Genomic DNA, 15,845 nt, shown 5'->3' with positions numbered 1-15,845 from the left:
TGGAGTCATTATAATGAGGATTTGTTCCTAATTTTTTATCGTTCTTTGCTTTCTTCAATTCTTCAATTTTTTTCAAAGATATTAGATTTTCTGATAATTTAATGATATAGTTTTGGCAAAATTATACACAAATCCTGCTTCTTATGTTTTAATGTACTCTTCTCTTCTGTAAATTTTTCAGGTCAAGGCAGAGGATTTGATATAGATTGTAAATTTTTTAGGTCAAGGTAGAGGATTTGATATAGATTTAGTTAACAAGGTCTACATTCTCACTCAGTTCAACTCAGCTTCACTCAACAGGCATATTGCACGTGCGTACAACTCTGGCACTGGTGTCACCTTTGGAGATGGCTATGTTGAGGTATACTTGATGGATTTTGTGTTGAAGAACTATACTTGTAATTACTCAAGACTAAGAATGCTTGTATTTATTATTTCAGGTTCTTGCTGCCACTCAAACTCCAGGGAGGCAGGTAAAAAATGGTTTCGGGGTACTGTTGATGCCGTGAGGCAGTTCCACTGGCTCTTTGAGGTATAATAATTCTATAGAAATTATAGTAGTTACATAATCTACACTTGAACTTTTTAATCCAAGTTATGTTGTTTAACTATGATGCTGTAGGATCCTAGAAGCAAGGATATTGAGGATGTCTTGATTCTTTTTGGGGATCATCTCTATCGAATGGACTATATGGACTTTGTTCAAGTAAGGCACCGTTTCGTCCAATCAATAGTACTTCCTTTCCTCCTTCAATACTGTTGATGCATTCAAATTTGACATGTTCTGACTCATCTTCATATCCAGAATCATCGCGAGAGTGGTGCAGATATTACTCTTTCTTGTCTCCCCATGGATGACAGGTAGGTTGGTGGTACACGAAGTTGTGATCTCAGGCAACGGCGCCAAAAACTCTGTACGCACGTCTTAATAAATCGTTTTTCATTTACAACTTCGACACAACTAACCAGCAAGTGCACTGGGTCGTCCAAGTAATAAACCTTACGTGAGTAAGGGTCGATCCCACGGAGATTGTCGGCTTGAAGCAAGCTATGGTCACCTTGTAAATCTCAGTCAGGCGGATATCAAATGGTTATAGTATTTTCGAAAATTAATATTAAATAAATAGAAAATAAAGATAGAAATAATTATGTAATTAACTGGTGAGTATTTCAGATAAGCGCATAGAGATGCTTTCGTTCCTCTGAATCTCTGCTTTCCCGCTGTCTTCATCCAGTCAGTCTTACTCCTTTCTATGGCTGGCTTTATGTAAGGACATCACCATTGTCAATGGCTACTTTTCATCCTCTCTGTGAAAATGGTCCGATGCGCTGTCACTGCATGGCTAATCATCTGGAGGCATCACTGTGGTCAATGGCTGCATCCTATCCTCTTGTGAAAATGGTCCAAATGCTCTGTCACAGCACGGCTAATCATCTGAGGTTCTCGATCATACTGGAATAGGATTCACCCTCCTTTTGCGTCTGTCACTACGCCCAGCACTCGCGAGTTTGAAGTTCGTCACAGTCATTCAATCCCAGAATCCTACTCGGAATACCACAGACAAGGTTTAGACTTTCCGGATTCTCATGAATGCCGCCATCAATCTAGCTTATACCATGAAGATTCTGATTAGGAGATCCAAGAGATAATCATCCAATATAAGGTGGAACGGAAGTGGTTGTCAGGCACGCGTTCGTGGGGGAATGATGATGATTATCACGTTCATCACATTCATGTTGAAGTGCGAATGAATATCTTAGAAGCGGAATAAGTTGAGTTGAATAGAAAAATAGTAGTACTTTGCATTAATTCATGAGGAACAGCAGAGCTCCACACCTTAATCTATGGAGTGTAGAAACTCTACCGTTGAAAATACATAAGTGAAAGGTCCAGGCATGGCCGAATGGCCAGCCTCCAAAACGTGATCACAGTATCAAAAATACAATCCAGGATGTCTAATACAATAGTAAAAAGTTCTATTTATAATAAACTAGCTACTAGGGTTTACAGAAGTAAGTAATTGATACATAAATCCACTTCCGGGGCCCACTTGGTGTGTGCTTGGGCTGAGCTTTAGCTTTCCACGTGCAGAGGCTTCTTTTGGAGTTGAACGCCAGGTTGTAACGTGTTTCTGGCGTTCAACTCTGGTTTGTGACGTGTTTCTGGCGTTTAACTCCAGACAGCAGCGTAGAACTGGCGTTCAACGCCCTTTTACGTCGTCTAAACTCGCCCAAAGTATGGACTATTATATATTGCTGGAAAGCCCTAGATGTCTACTTTCCAACGCAATTGAAAGCGCGCTATTTTGAGTTCTGTAGCTCCAGAAAGTGCAGGGAGGTCAGAATCCAACAGCATCAACAGTCCTTCTTCAACCTCCGAATCTGATTTTTGCTCAAGTCCCTCAATTTTAGCCAGAAAATACCTGAAATCATAGAAAAACACACAAACTCATAGTAAAGTCTAGAAATGTGAATTTAACATAAAAACTAATAAAAACGTCTCTAAAAGTAACTAGATCCTACTAAAAAATACTAAAAACAATGCCAAAAAGCGTATAAATTATCCGCTCATCACAACACCAAACTTAAATTGTTGCTTGTCCCCAAGCAACTGAATATCAAATAGGATAAAAATAAGAGAGTATACTATAAATTCTAAACTATCAATGAAACATAGCTCCAATCAGATGAGCGGGACTTGTAGCTTTTTTGCCTCTTGAATAGTTTTGGCATCTCACTTTATCCATTGAAGTTCAGAATGATTGGCATCTATAGGAACTCAGAGTTTAGATAGTGTTATTGATTCTCCTAGTTCAGTATGTTGATTCTTGAACACAGATACTTTATGAGTCTTGGCCGTGGCCCTAAGCACTTTGTTTTCTAGTATTACCACTGGATACATAAATGCCACAGACACATAACTGGGTGAACCTTTTCAGATTGTGACTCAGCTTTGCTAAAGTCCCCAATTAGAGGTGTCCAGGGTTCTTAAGCACACTCTTCTTTTGCTTTGGACCTTGACTTTAACCGCTCAGTCTCAAGTTTTCACTTGACACCTTCACGCCACAAGCACATGGTTAGGGATAGCTTGGTTTAGCCGCTTAGGCCGGGATTTTATTCCTTTAGGCCCTCCTATCCACTGATGCTCAAAGCCTTGGGATCCTTTTTATGACCCTTGCCTTTTGGTTTTAAGGGTTATTGGCTTTTTGCTCTTGCCTTTTTGTTTTAAGAGCTTTTGGCTTTTTCTGATTGCTTTTTCTTTTTCTATATTTTTTTTTGCCATTTTTTTTCTTTTTTTTTCTGCAAGCTTTGTTTTTTTTGCTGCTTTTTCTTGCTTCAAGAATCATTTTTATGATTTTTCAGATTATCAAATAATATGTCTCCTTGTCATCATTCTTTCAAGAGCCAACATATTTAACATTCTAAAACACCAACTTCAAAAGACATATGCACTGTTCAAGCATTCATTCAGAAAACAAAAAGTATTGTCTCCACGTCAAAATAATTAAACTAAGTTCAAGGATAAATTCGAAACTCATGTACTTATTGTTCTTTTGAATTAAAAACATTTTTCATTTAAGAGAAGTGATGGATTCATATTCACTACTTTAAGGCATAGACACTTAGACACTAATGATCATGTAATAAAGACACAAACATAGATAAGCACTTAACATAAAGAAAATGAAAAACAGAGAATGTAAGAACAAGGAATGAATCCACCTTAGTGATGGTGGCGTTTTCTTCTTGAGGAACCAATGATGTCCTTGAGCTCTTCTATGTCTCTTTCTTGTCTTTGTTACTCATCCCTCATTGCTTTTTGATCTTCTCTAATTTCATGAAGGATGATGGAGTGCTCTTGATGTTCCACCCTTAATTGTCCCATGTTGGAACTTAATTCTCCTAGGTCGGTGTTGATTTGCTCCCAATAGTTTTGTGGAAAAAAATGCATTTGAGGCATCTCCGGGATCTCATGGTGATGAGCTTCATGCGTCTCTTGAGCTCCATGAATGGGCTCTCTTGTTTGCTCCATCCTTTTCTTAGTGATGAGCTTTTCTTCCTCAATGGGAATGTCTCCTTCTATGTCAATCCCAGCCGAATTGCATAGATGGCAAATGAGGTGAGAAAAAGCTAACCTTGCCATAGTGGAGGACTTGTCAGCCACCTTGTAGAGTTCTTGAGGTATAATCTTATGAACCTCTACCTCTTCTCCAATCATGATGCTATGGATCATGATGGCCCGGTCTATAGTAACTTCAGACCGGTTGCTAGTGGGAATGATTGAGCGTTGAATGAACTCCAACCATCCTCTAGCTACAGGCTTAAGGTCCAGTCTTCTCAGTTGAACCGGTTTGCCTTTTGAGTCAATCTTCCATTGAGCTCCTTCCACACATATGTCCATGAGGACTTGGTCTAACCTTTGATCAAAGTTGACTCTCCTTGTGTAGGGGCGTGCGTTCTCTTCCATCATTGGCAAGTTGAACGCCAACCTTACATTTTCCGGACTAAAATCTAAGTAATTCCCCCGAACCATGGTGAGATAATTCTTTGGGTTCGGGTTCTTACTTTGATCATGGTTCCTTGTGATCCATGCATTAGCATAGAACTCTTGAACCATTAGAATTCCGACTTGTTGGATGGGGTTTGTTAGAACTTCCCAACCTCTTCTATGGATCTCATGTCGGATCTCCGGATACTCATTTCTCTTGAGTTTGAAAGGGACCTCGGGGATCACCTTCTTCTTGGCCACAACATCATAGAAGTGATCTTGATGAGCTTCGAAGATGAATCTTTCCATCTCCCATGACTCGGAGGTGGAAGCTTTTGTCTTCCCTTTCCCTTTTCTAGAGGATTCTCCGGTCTTGGGTGCCATCAATGGTAATGGAAAAACAAAAAGCTTATGCTTTTACCACACCAAACTTAGAATATTGCTCGTCCTCGAGCAAGAGAAGAAAGAATAGATGAAGAAGAAGAAGAAAATATGGAGGAGAGGAGGGAGAGGTGTATTCGGCCAAGAAGGGGAAGAGAGGGTTGTGTTGTGTGAAAATAAAGAAGAATGGAGGGCTTTATATAGGGAAGGGAGGGGGGTTAAGGTTCGGCCATATGGGTGGGTTTGGGTGGGAAATTGATTTTGAATTTTGAAGGTAGGTAGAGTTTATGAGGTAGGTTTATGGGGAAGAGTGGATGATGTGAGTGGTGAAGTGGTGATAGGGAAGAGAGATTGAGGTGATTGGTGAAGAGTTTTGGGGAAGAGTGTTTATTGGGAAGAGAGGATGAACATTGAGAAGAGGGAAGAGAGTGAGTGGTGGTAGGTGGGGATCCTGTGGGGTCCACAGATCCTGAGATGTCAAGGATTTGCATCCCTGCACCCATTAGGCATGTAAAATGCCTTTGCATGCAATTCTGGCGTTTAAACGCCGAACTGATGCTTGTTCTGGGCGTTCAACGCCCAGATGCAGCATATTTCTGGCGTTGAACGCCAGCTAGATGCTTGTTTCTGGCGTTCAGAGCCAGCTCTTCTTCACTGTGCATTTCTGGCGTCTGAACGCCAGGATGCTGCTTGTTTCTGGCGTTCAACGCCAGAAACATACTCTGTTCTGGCGTTGAACGCCAGACAGATGCTCCTTACTGGCGTTTAAACGCCAGTGAGATCCTCCTCCAGGGTGTGATTTTTCTTCTGCTGTTTTTGATTCTGTTCTTAATTTTTTGATTTATTTTGTGACTCCACATGATGATGAACCTATAAAGACATATAACTAATAAAAATATAATTAAATAAAAATTGGGTTGCCTCCCAACAAGCGCTTCTTTAATGTCAATAGCTTGACAGTGGGCTCTCATGGAGCCTCACAGATGTTCAGAGCATTGTTGAGATTCCCCAATACTAAACTTAGAGTTTGGATATGGGAGTTCAACACCAAACTTAGAGTTTGGTTGTGGCCTCCCAACACCAAACTTAGAGTTTGACTGTGGGGGCTCTGGTTGACTCTGTTTTGAGAGAAGCTTACTGTGCCTCTTTTCCATGTTTACAGAAGGATGACCTTGAGTTTTAAACACAAGGGAGTCCTCATTCAATTGAAGGACTAGTTTGCCTCTGTCAACATCAATCACAGCTCTTGCTGTGGCTAGGAAGGGTCTTCCAAGGATGATGGATTCATCCTCATCCTTCCTAGTATCAAGGATTATGAAATTAGCAGGGATGTAAAGGCCTTCAACCTTTACTAATATGTCCTCTACTTGTCTATAAGCCTGTTTTCTTGAATTGTCTGCCATCTCTAATGAGATTTTAGCAGCTTGCACCCCAAAGATTCCCAGTTTCTCTATTACAGAGAGGGGCATGAGGTTTATCCCTAAACCAAGGTCACACAGAGCCTTTTCAAAGATCATGGTGCCTATGGTACAAGGTATTAGGAACTTTCCAGGATCCTGTTTCTTCTGGGGCAATGTCAGTTGATCTAGATCACTCAGTTCATTGATGAACAAGGGAGGTTCATCTTCCCAAGTCTCAATACCAAATAATTTGGCATTCAGCTTCATGATTGCACCAAGGTACTTGGTAACTTGCTCCTCAGTAACATCCTCATTCTCTTCAGAAGAGGAATACTCATCAGAGCTCATGAAGGGTGTAAGGAGGTTCAATGGAATCTCTATGGTCTCTAGATGAGTCTCAGATTCCTTTGGTTCCTCAGAAGGAAACTCCTTATTGAACACTGGACGTCCCAGGAGGTCTTTCTCACTGGGATTTACGTCCTCAACCTTCCTCCTAGGTTCGGCCATGGTAATCAATTCAATGGCCTTGCATTCTCCTTTTGGATTCTCTTCTGTATTGCTTGGGAGAGTACTAGGAGGGGTTTCAGTGATTCTTTTACTCAGCTGGCCCACTTGTGCTTCTAAATTTCTAATGGAGGACCTTGTTTCATTCATGAAACTCACAGTGGCCTTGGACAGATCAGAGACTAAGTTTGCTAAATTAGAGGTATTTTGTTCAGAGTTTTCTGTCTGTTGCTGAGAAGATGATGGAAAAGGTTTACTACTGTTAAACCTATTTCTTCCATCATTATTAAAGCCTTGTTGAGGCTTTTGTTGATCCTTCCATGAGAAATTTGGATGATTTCTCCATGATGAGTTATAGGTGTTTCCATAAGGTTCACCTAAGTAATTTATCTCTGCTATTGCAGGATTCTCAGGATCATAGGCTTCTTCTTCAGAAGCTGTCTCTTGAGTACTGTTGGATACAACTTGCATTCCATTCAGACTCTGAGAAATCATATTGACTTGCTGAGTCAATATTTTGTTCTGAGCTAATATGGCATTCAGAGTATCAATTTCAAGAACTCCCTTCTTCTGAGGCGTCCCATTACTCACAGGATTCCTCTCAGAAGTGTACATGAACTGGTTATTAGCAACCATGTCAATGAGTTCTTGGGCTTCTGCAGGCATTTTCTTTAGGTGAATGGATCCACCTGCAGAAATATCCAATGACATTTTAGCTAATTCAGACAAACCATCATAGAATATATCCAGGATAGTCCATTCTGAAAGCATGTCAGAAGGACACTTTTTGGTCAGTTGCTTGTATCTCTCCCAAGCTTCATAGAGGGATTCACCTTCTTTCTGTCTGAAGGTTTGAACATCCACTCTAAGCTTACTCAGCTTTTGAGGAGGAAAGAACTTGGCTAAGAAAGCCTTGACCAGCTTATCCCAAGAGTTCAGGCTATCCTTAGGTTGAGAATCCAACCATATTCTAGCTCTGTCTCTCACAGCAAAAGGGAAAAGCATGAGCCTGTAGACTTCAGGATCTACTCCATTAGTCTTAACAGTATCACAGATCTACAGGAATTCAGTTAAGAACTGAAAAGGATCTTCAGATGGAAGTCCATGAAACTTGCAGTTCTGCTGCATCAGAGAAACTAATTGAGGTTTCAACTCAAAATTGTTTGCTCCAATGGTAGGGATGGAGATGCTTCTTCCATGTAAATTGGAATTAGGTGCAGTAAAGTCACCAAGCATCCTCCTTGCATTATTATTATTTTCGGCTGCCATCTCCTCTTCCTGTTCGAAAATTTCTGAAAGGTGCTTGCTGGATTATTGTAATTTAGCTTCTCTTAGTTTCCTCTTCAGAGTCCTTTCAGGTTCTGGATCTGCTTCAACAAGAATATTCTTGTCGTTGCTCCTGCTCATATGAAAAAGAGGAAACAGAAAAATAATAATAGGGATCCTTTTTACCACAGTATAGAGGTCCCTGTGTGAGTAGAAGAAAAGAAGAAGAAAAGAATGTAGTGTAAGGAAAGAAACACAAGGGTAAGGAGAGTAGAGATGTGAGATGAAGAGAGGTGTTGGTAGATGAATAAATAAATAGAATGAGATGAGAGAGAAAGAGAATTTTCGAAAATTAAAAGAAGAAATAAATTAAAGTTGAATTTTGAAACAATTAGTTAATTAAAAAGAATTTTTGAAAAAAAGAGGGAGATATTTTCGAAAATTAGAGAGAGAGAGAGTTAGTTAGGTAGTTTTGAAAAAGATAAGAAACAAACAAAAAGTTAGTTAGTTAGTTGAAACAAATTTGAAAATAAATTTTGAAAAGATAAGAAGATAAGAAGTTAGAAAAGATATTTTAAAATCAAATTTTTGAAAAAGATATGATTTTGAAAAAGATAAGATAAAAAGATATTTTTTGAAAAGATATGATTGAAATTAGTTTTGAAAAAGATTTGATTTTTAAAATCACAACTAATGACTTCATTCACAAGAAATCACAAGATATGATTCTAGAACTTAAAGTTTGAATCTTTCTTAACAAGCAAGTAACAAGCTTGAAATTTTTGAATCAAAACATTAATTGATGATGTTATTTTCGAAAATTATGTGATAAAGATAAGAAAAAGATTTTTGAAAAATATTTTTAAAATTTTCGAAAATAAATAAGAAAAATGAAAAAGATTTAATTTTTGAAAAAGATTTTGAAAAAGATAAGATTTTTAAATTGAAAATTTGATTTGACTCATAAGAAACAACTAGATTTTAAAAATTTTTGAAAAAGTCAACTCAAATTTTCGAATTTTATGAGAGAAAAGAGGGAAAGATATTTTTTGATTTTTGAATTTTTATGATGAGAGAGAAAAACATAAAAAAGACTCAATGCATGAAAATTTTGGATCAAAACATGTGATGCATGCAAGAATGATATGAATGTCAAGATGAACACCAAGAACACTTTGAATGTCAAGATGAACACCAAGAACTTATTTTTGAAAAATTTTTTGATGCAAAGAAAATATGCAAGACACCAAACTTAGAAATTTTTCATGTATATTCACTATGAATGCAAGAATGCATATGAAAAATAAGAAAAGACACAAAACAAGAAAATATGAAGATCAATCAAGAAGGTTTATCAAGAACAACTTGAAGATCATGATGAATGCAATGCATGAATGCAATTTTCGAAAAATGCAAGATGAGTATGCAATTGACACCAAACTTAAAATCTGACTCAAGACTCAAACAAGAAACACGAAATATTTTTGATTTTTACGATTTTCTAATTTTTTTTGGATTTTTCGAAAACTAATGTGAAAAAGAAAAATAAGGATTCCAAAATTTTTAATATGAATTCCAGGAATCTTGCACTCTTAGTCTAAAGCTCCAATCTGAGGGTTAGACATGACTTAATAGCCAGTCAAGCTTTAGCATGTAAATCAGGTGGATCAGGAATAGTAGCAGGTGGATTAGCAACAACTAGCTTGCTCTTGATAATGTTGGGTTGGAAGCCCCAGTCTAAATGAATTTAGACATGGCTTTACAACCAGTCAGGCGTCACGTGCTTCATGAAACTCTAGAATTCATTCTTAAAAATTCTGAAGAACATAATAAAAATTTTTGAAAAGAATTTTTATTTTTTTCGAATATAAAGGAAAATTTTTTTGAAGATTTTTAAAAGATTTTTTTTTTGAAAAATTTTTTTTTGAAAACTTTTTGAAAATAAAATAAGAAGAAAATTACCCAATCTGAGCAACATGATGAACCGTCAGTTGTCCAAACTCGAACAATCCCCGGCAACGGCGCCAAAAACTTGGTACACGAAGTTGTGATCTCAGGCAACGGCGCCAAAAACTCTATACGCACATCTTAATAAATCATTTTTCATTCACAACTTCGATACAACTAACCAGCAAGTGCACTGGGTCGTCCAAGTAATAAACCTTACGTGAGTAAGGGTCGATCCCACAGAGATTGTCGGTTTGAAGCAAGCTATGGTCACCTTGTAAATCTCAGTCAGGCGGATATCAAATGGTTATAGTATTTTCGAAAATTAATAATAAATAAATAGAAAATAAAGATAGAAATACTTATGTAATTCATTGGTGAGAATTTCAGATAAGCGCATAGAGATGCTTTCGTTCATCTGAATCTCTGCTTTCCCGCTGTCTTCATCCAGTCAGTCTTACTCCTTTCTATGACTGTCTTTATGTAAGGACATCACCATTGTCAATGGCTACTTTTCATCCTCTCTGTGAAAATGGTCCGATGCGCTGTCACTGCATGGCTAATCATCTGGAGGCATCACCGTGGTCAATGGCTGCATCCTATCCTCTTGTGAAAATGGTCCAAATACTCTGTCACAGCACGGCTAATCATATGAGGTTCTCTATCATACTGGAATAGGATTTACCCTCCTTTTGCGTCTGTCACTACGCCCAGCACTCGCGAGTTTGAAGTTCGTCACAGTCATTCAATCCCAGAATCCTACTCGGAATACCACAGACAAGGTTTAGACTTTCCGGATTCTCATGAATGCCGCCATCAATCTAGCTTATACCACGAAGATTCTGATTAGGAGATCCAAGAGATAATCATCCAATCTAAGGTGGAACGGAAGTGGTTGTCAGGCACGCGTTCGTGGGGGAATGATGATGATTGTCACGTTCATCACATTCATGTTGAAGTGCGAATGAATATCTTAGATGCGGAATAAGTTGAGTTGAATAGAAAAACAGTAGTACTTTGCATTAATTCATGAGGAACAGCAGAGCTCCACACCTTAATCTATGGAGTGTAGAAACTCTACCGTTGAAAATACATAAGTGAAAGGTCCAGGCATGACCGAATGGCCAGCCCCCAAAACGTGATCACATGATCAAAAATACAATCCAGGATGTCTAATACAATAGTAAAAAGTTCTATTTATAATAAACTAGCTACTAGGGTTTACAGAAGTAAGTAATTGATGCATAAATCCACTTCCGAGGTCCACTTGGTGTGTGCTTGGGCTGAGCTTTAGCTTTCCACGTGCAAAAGCTTCTTTTGGAGTTGAACGCCAGGTTGTAACATGTTTCTGGCGTTCAACTCTGGTTTGTGACGTGTTTCTGGCGTTTAACTCCAGACAGCAGCGTAGAACTGGCGTTCAACGCCCTTTTACGTCATCTAAAATCGGCCAAAGTATAGACTATTATATATTGATGGAAAGCCCTAGATGTCTACTTTCCAACACAATTGGAAGCGCGCCATTTTGAGTTCTGTAGCTCCAGAAAATACACTTTGAGTGCAGGGAGGTCAGAATCCAACAGCATCTGCAGTCCTTCTTCAACCTCCGAATCTGATTTTTGCTCAAGTCCCTCAATTTCAGCCAGAAAATACCTGAAATCATAGAAAAATACACAAACTCATAGTAAAGTCCAGAAATGTGAATTTAACATAAAAACTAATAAAAACATCCCTAAAAGTAACTAGATCCTACTAAAAACATACTAAAAACAATGCCAAAAAGCGTATAAATTATCCGCTCATCAGTTGGGTTAATGGTTTTTGAATCTGTTTCTAGTATAAATAATCACATTATGTATATCTTGAAATCACTCTGTCATCTTTCTCTGAATGAGAAAATAGCTCTTTTATCAATCCAAATGAATAAATGATTCAACAATGTTTGTCACATATTATTGTTTAAAACTCTCTTCATATGTGACAGTCGTGCCTCTGATTTTGGTCTATTGAAGATAGATGATAAAGGAAGGATTCTCTCATTCAGTGAAAAGCCCAAAGGAGAAGACCTAAAAGCAATGGTAATAACTCATGTTTGTGCTGCTTCTTACATATTAGGAGTTTCAAGAATAAGGTTTACAGCTAATACTGCTTCATAATATAGCAAGTAGATACAATAGTTCTTGGGCTTTCAAAGGAAGAGGCTGTAAAGAAACCATACATTGCTTCTATGGGTGTGTATGTATTCAAGAAGGAGATACTTCTAAATCTATTATGGTACTGAAATAGAGCAACATGTGGGGCTTTACAAAGAGCATTTAAATAAAATAATATTAACTGAAAATGAACTGACTCATCCTATTGCAAATTTTGTTTCGCTAAGTGCTACAAATTTATTAAATATAGATGGCGATTTCCAACTGTAAATGACTTTGGATCAGAGGTCATCCCTGTCTCAGCTAGAGAATTTTACATGAAGGTAAAGGAATAATTCACATATGATATTACATGTGGTGTGATATTTATCTTTCATTTTTAGTGTACTAGATTTCAATCCACCCATGGAATCCACATATATATATAACCATGAAATATTTATGAGAGAAATGGAATCCTGCCTTTGGATCTAGCAGAAAGCCTATGTTCACCCCATGAACATTGATACTATAGACAGATCAGTATAAACTGTATACTAACTGTTCAGTGATTTTTTTTCCTTTCTGTTTTTATATCCTTTGTTGTATCTATGCTTCTGGTTTATGTATATGAGAGGTCAATTATGGATCTTTGATCCAATTTGTATTAGGTGTTTGGCTATAAGTTTTACTTGAATCACTAATTTCACAGAAACATCTTTTTACCTCGATCTATGCTGTGTTTTTACTTTTACCTATTATTAATTTATTATTCCTTCTTGATTACAGTCCAACATGAGAATATTGGTCACCGAAGAGCTAGATTCATTGGATCTCACCTGGTTGACAGATTGATGGAAAATGAAAAAAATGAGGTCAGCATTAATATTTTTAGTCCAAAATCCCACTCAAAATCATGGAATTCTATGTTGGACCAAAAACTACTGCTGTGTGTGAAAGTGTTTCTGGAAGTTATTGAGCAGAACAAATAAAAAATATTAGTTAATTAATATAATATAATATAATAAAAATCCTTTTGGACCATATGTATATTATTAACTAAGCACTTGAATTTTGAATGGGAAAGAAAAAGGTTCAATGGTCAAAATAAGCAACCTTTGGACCAAAGTAAGCATAACTCTTAATTTTGCTTTTGATCAAGGTTCTAATTTTATTGTGTGTAAACCAGGATGCCGTGGTCTCTCGAAATTGGCTGTCTACTTTGTTTTTCTCTGAAGGTAATTAATTCTTTTGTTTCTGTTTTTTAATGATATAATTATGGTTTTTATATTTTCTATTTTGTTGCATTGATGTTTACCATTATGAACATATGGTCTCTTATTTCAATGTGTACTATGCTCTTAATTTTTTGAAGAGTGAGAGAAGAATCTATTTGCAATGAAGGGAAGAGTTTTGGTATATAATCTCAGATTCATGACAAGGGACATAAGGATGAGGTGTGTATTTTTGTTGTTTTTATTATTCTAAATGCAATGGTTGTTCTATGACAGTTCTTACATGTTTAAGGGATTATGGAATAAGGAATATATATTGGCATGTAGTTTATTTTTCATACAATAGAAAATGCTTCAAGATAAGTCGCTGAAGCTGGTGTATGCTTTTTTTTTCTACTAAGCTTGCAATTAGAGTTATTTCTAGTTTCTGGACAATGGAGAGCATGTTTCATAGATGAAAGGATTAGTGAAAACTAATTGACAATAGCCAGAGTTAGGACTTCAAGCTTGCTGTTGCTTTTTTTTTTAAATTTAAAAATATGTAAATGAGATGAGATTAATGAATAATTTGAAATTAAAAATAAATAAATAATTACAGAGTTTGTGGAGGTCTGAAAATCTCACAAAATAGATAATTTTTTTAAATTAAAAATTAATTTGTGGAGATTTTAAATTACCACAAAAATGATTTAAAACTGTCACAAAAATTCAATATAAAACCCCCACTAAACACACACAAAACCTCCACTGAATAGATTGTGGAGGTTTTTAAAAAGCCCCACAAAAGACCTCGTGGCACCTCAAATTCTGGGGGTTTTAGAAACTCCCACAAACCATTTGGTGGGGGTTATAAACCTCCACAAATAAGAGAAAAAACTGCCAAAAATAAACAAGATTCTTGTAGTGTGATCTTCAGTTGCTTGGGGACAAGCAACAATTTAAGTTTGATGTTGTGATGAGCGGATAATTTATACGCTTTTTGGCATTGTTTTTAGTATGTTTTTAGTATATTTTAGTTAGTTTCTATTATATTTTTATTAGTTTTTATTTAAAAATCACTCTTCTGGACTTTACTATGAGTTTGTGTATTTTTTTGTGATTTCAGGTATTTTCTGGCTGAAATTAAGGGACCTGAGCAAAAATCTGATTCAGAGGCTGAAAAAGGACTGCAGATGCTGTTGGATTCTGACCTCCCTGCACTCAAAGTGGATTTTCTGGAGCTACAGAAGCCCAATTAGCGCGCTCTCAATTGCGTTGGAAAGTAGACATCCTGGGCTTTCCAGAAATATATAATAGTCTATATTTTGCTTGGGATTTGATGGCCTAAACAGGCGTTCCAAAGCAGCTCAAGAATTCTGGCGTTTAACTCCAAAACTAGCACAAAAGCTGGAGTTAAACGCCCAAACTGGCACAAAAGTTGGCGTTTAACTCTAAGAAAAGTCTCTACACATGGAAGCTTCAATGCTCAGCCTAAGCACATACCAAGTGGGCCCGGAAGAAGATTTCTGCATTAATTACTTATTTCTGTAACCCTAGGCTACTAGTTTTCTATAAATAGGACCTTTTGCTATTGTATTTGGATATACTTGGATAGACCTTTTCACGTTTGGGGGCTGGCCTCACGGCCATGCCTAGACCTTGTTCTTATGTATTTTCAATGGTGGAGTTTCTACACACCATAGATTAAGGTGTGGAGCTCTGCTGTTCTTCATGAATTAATACAAAGTACTATTGTTTTTCTATTCAACTCAAGTCTATTTCTTCTCCAAGATATTCATTCGCACCCAAGAACATGATGAATGTGATGATTATGTGACACTCATCACCATTCTCACCTATGAACGCATGATTGACAACCACTTCCGTTTTACATGCAAACAAGCTTGAATGTATATCTCTTGGGTTTCTAATCTAAGATTGGAACCTTCGTGGTATAGGCTAGAATTATTGGCGGCCATTCCTGAGATCTGGAACGTATAAACCTTGTCTGTGGTATTCTGAGTAGGATCTGGGAAGGGATGGCTGTGACGAGCTTCAAACTCGCGATTGTTGGGTGTGTGACAGACGCAAAAGGATCAATGGATCCTATTCCAACATGATTGAGAACCGACAGATGATTAGCCATGCGGTGACAGCGCATTTGGAATGTTTTCACTGAGAGGACGGAAAGTAGCCATTGACAACGGTGATGCCCAACATAAAGCTTGCCATGGAAAGGAATATGAATGATTGGAAGAAGGCAATAGGAAAGTAGAGGTTCAGGAGGAACAAAGCATCTTCATACGCTTATCTGAAATTCCAACCAAAGAATTATATAAGTATCTCTATCCTTATTTTATGTTTTATTTATCTTTTAATTATCAATTCTCCATCACCATCTGAATTAGCCTGACTGATATTTACAAGGTGACCATAGCTTGCTTCAAGCCGACAGTCTCCGTGGGATCGACCCTTACTCACGTAAGGTTTATTACTTGGACGACCCAGTGCACTT

The 15,845-nt window shown here is 37.4% G+C and overlaps 1 long non-coding RNA gene and 1 other non-coding gene across 3 annotated transcripts; both read left to right on the top strand.

Moving 5' to 3' along the window:
• The first annotated feature begins 7,539 nt into the window (after positions 1–7,539).
• On the top strand, positions 7,540–7,647 carry LOC112738746 (small nucleolar RNA R71). The gene has a single exon (XR_003169689.1). It is a non-coding gene; the product is annotated as a small nucleolar RNA R71 (small nucleolar RNA).
• A 4,474-nt stretch (positions 7,648–12,121) lies between these two features.
• On the top strand, positions 12,122–15,098 carry LOC112735990 (uncharacterized). 2 transcript variants are annotated; one of them, XR_011870428.1, is made up of 5 exons: positions 12,122–12,460; positions 12,906–12,991; positions 13,306–13,354; positions 13,492–13,573; positions 14,457–15,098. It is a non-coding gene; the product is annotated as an uncharacterized lncRNA (long non-coding RNA). The 2 variants fall into 2 exon arrangements; XR_003168666.3 differs by lacking the exons at positions 12,122–12,460; positions 12,906–12,991 and having other exon boundaries at positions 13,211–13,354.
• Positions 15,099–15,845: the final 747 nt, after the last annotated feature.

This window comes from Arachis hypogaea, chromosome 13, assembly GCF_003086295.3.
Source record: "Arachis hypogaea cultivar Tifrunner chromosome 13, arahy.Tifrunner.gnm2.J5K5, whole genome shotgun sequence".
Lineage (NCBI taxonomy): Eukaryota > Viridiplantae > Streptophyta > Magnoliopsida > Fabales > Fabaceae > Arachis > Arachis hypogaea.
This window is presented reverse-complemented; position numbering and strand designations above follow the sequence as displayed.